At 39.1% G+C, this 2,500-nt stretch overlaps 4 non-coding genes across 4 annotated transcripts; 1 reads left to right on the top strand and 3 right to left on the bottom strand.

The window, feature by feature from the left end:
- Window positions 1-31: 31 nt before the first annotated feature.
- Window positions 32-113, bottom strand: TRNAS-AGA (transfer RNA serine (anticodon AGA)). The gene has a single exon. It is a non-coding gene; the product is annotated as a tRNA-Ser (tRNA).
- Window positions 114-268: 155 nt separating this feature from the next.
- Window positions 269-341, top strand: TRNAF-GAA (transfer RNA phenylalanine (anticodon GAA)). The gene has a single exon. It is a non-coding gene; the product is annotated as a tRNA-Phe (tRNA).
- Window positions 342-765: 424 nt separating this feature from the next.
- Window positions 766-855, bottom strand: TRNAY-GUA (transfer RNA tyrosine (anticodon GUA)). Its single transcript is given in 2 exon segments — window positions 766-801; window positions 819-855. It is a non-coding gene; the product is annotated as a tRNA-Tyr (tRNA).
- Window positions 856-1,708: 853 nt separating this feature from the next.
- Window positions 1,709-1,798, bottom strand: TRNAY-GUA (transfer RNA tyrosine (anticodon GUA)). The gene is given in 2 exon segments: window positions 1,709-1,744; window positions 1,762-1,798. It is a non-coding gene; the product is annotated as a tRNA-Tyr (tRNA).
- Window positions 1,799-2,500: the final 702 nt, after the last annotated feature.

Genomic DNA, 2,500 nt, shown 5'->3' with positions numbered 1-2,500 from the left:
AACTTGCAGAAAAGAGAAAACTTAAGGCGTTCGTAGTCGGCAGGATTTGAACCTGCGCGGGGAGACCCCAATGGATATCTAGTCCATCGCCTTAACCACTCGGCCACGACTACTGAATAAACCATGTCCTAGTTTCACAATAGATTGTCTATGGATTGAGATGCCTGCAGTCAGAAAGTGAGGATGTATTATATTGACCCAAATACACCCAAAACTTCATTCTCCTTACATTTTGCCCCGAAAAACGATTGCAAGACCAAGGGAGCTTGCCGAAATAGCTCAGTTGGGAGAGCGTTAGACTGAAGATCTAAAGGTCCCTGGTTCGATCCCGGGTTTCGGCATTGTGGAAGATAATATTTTTCGACATAAAATGCAATTTTGCAACAAAAAGCTTACGTTTTCAGGCTTCAAACTTTAAAATCATATTTACAAAAACATTTTTACAAAAATCACTTTGCCACAACCACTGCTTATGTCTCTCAGTAGCCAACTCCAGTCCTCGAGAGCTACCAACAGTTCCCATCTTCCAGACAACCTAGCTGCTGCACAGGTGCACTCATTACTCACTAACACATTTTAAAAGATCCACAGGTGGAGCTAATTACTTCACTTGTGATTCTGTGAGGTGAGCTGGAAAACATTAACTGTTGGTAGCTCTCGAGGACTGGAGTTGGCTACCCCAGACTTAGAGAATGCTTTATACTCTGTATATTTTGAGTTTATAAATTGCCAAAAATTGCTATCTATGCAAAAAATAAAAACAACTCCTTCGAGCCGGAATTGAACCAGTGACCTAAGGATTTCTACACCAATCATCTCTACAGTCCTCCGCTCTACCAGCTGAGCTATCGAAGGATGCTGTAGGTTCTCAAATATGTTATTATATGCTCTTTAATATAGCTTTAAATGCTTAGCTAAATGAGTGTTGTAGGAATAATGTGAATATTCTATTGTTTATAACCATTTGACAACCTTTGTTTAAAATTGGGCTTTGAAAATTAATTTTTAATTAATAATTTCTATTCAGTGTGGCTGCTGAAATTGACTGGTATCAGTCTTAAGGAGGGGAAGAGAATGTGTGTAAGAAAAAGAGAAAACAAGCTGGCATCCCAAAGATTTTGATGCGCTAACAAACATGGATTTCTAGTCCATCGCCTTAACCAATCGGCCACGACTACTGCTTAAGCCTTGCTGTGTTTTCACAATAGATTGTCTATGGATTGAGCTGCCTGCACTGAGAAATTGAAGATCTAAAGGTACCTGGTTCGATCCCGGGTTTCGGCATTGTGGAAGATAATATTTTTCGACATAAAATGCAATTTTGCAACAAAAAGCTTACGTTTTCAGGCTTCAAACTTTAAAATCATATTTACAAAAACATTTTTACAAAAATCACTTTGCCACAACCACTGCTTATGTCTCTCAGTAGCCAACTCCAGTCCTCGAGAGCTACCAACAGTTCCCATCTTCCAGACAACCTAGCTGCTGCACAGGTGCACTCATTACTCACTAACACATTTTAAAAGATCCACAGGTGGAGCTAATTACTTCACTTGTCATTCTGTGAGGTGAGCTGGAAAACATTAACTGTTGGTAGCTCTCGAGGACTGGAGTTGGCTACCCCAGACTTAGAGAATGCTTTATACTCTGTATATTTTGAGTTTGTAAATTGCCAAAAATTGCCATCTGAGCAAAAAATAAAAACAACTCCTTCGAGCCGGAATTGAACCAGCGACCTAAGGATTTCTACACCAATCATCTCTACAGTCCTCCACTCTACCAGCTGAGCTATCGAAGGATGCTGTAGGTTCTCAAATATGTTATTATATGCTCTTTAATATAGCTTTAAATGTTTAGCTAAATGAGTGTTGTAGGAATAATGTGAATATTCTATTGTTTATAACCATTTGACAACCTTTGTTTAAAATTGGGCTTTGAAAATTAATTTCTAATTAATAATTTCTATTCAGTGTGGCTGCTGAAATTGACTGGTGTCAGTCTTAAGGAGGGGAAGAGAATGTGTGTAAGAAAAAGAGAAAACAAGCTGGCATCCCAAAGATTTTGATGCGCTAACAAACATGGATTTCTAGTCCATCGCCTTAACCAATCGGCCACGACTACTGCTTAAGCCTTGCTGTATTTTCACAATAGATTGTCTATGGATTGAGCTGCCTGCACTGAGAAATTGAAGATCTAAAGGTACCTGAATCGATCCCGGGTTTCGGCATTGTGGAAGATAATATTTTTCGACATAAAATGCAATTTTGCAACAAAAAGCTTACGTTTTCAGGCTTCAAACTTTAAAATCATATTTACAAAAACATTTTTACAAAAATCACTTTGCCACAACCACTGCTTATGTCTCTCAGTAGCCAACTCCAGTCCTCGAGAGCTACCAACAGTTCCCATCTTCCAGACAACCTAGCTGCTGCACAGGTGCACTCATTACTCACTAACACATTTTAAAAGATCCACAGGTGGAGCTAATTACTTCACTTGT

This window comes from Crinia signifera, chromosome 3 (genome assembly GCF_055691185.1).
Source record: "Crinia signifera chromosome 3, ASM5569118v1, whole genome shotgun sequence".
NCBI classification, from domain to species: Eukaryota; Metazoa; Chordata; class Amphibia; order Anura; family Myobatrachidae; genus Crinia; species Crinia signifera.
Note: the sequence above shows the minus strand (reverse complement) of the source record. Positions and strands in the feature narration are given on the sequence as shown.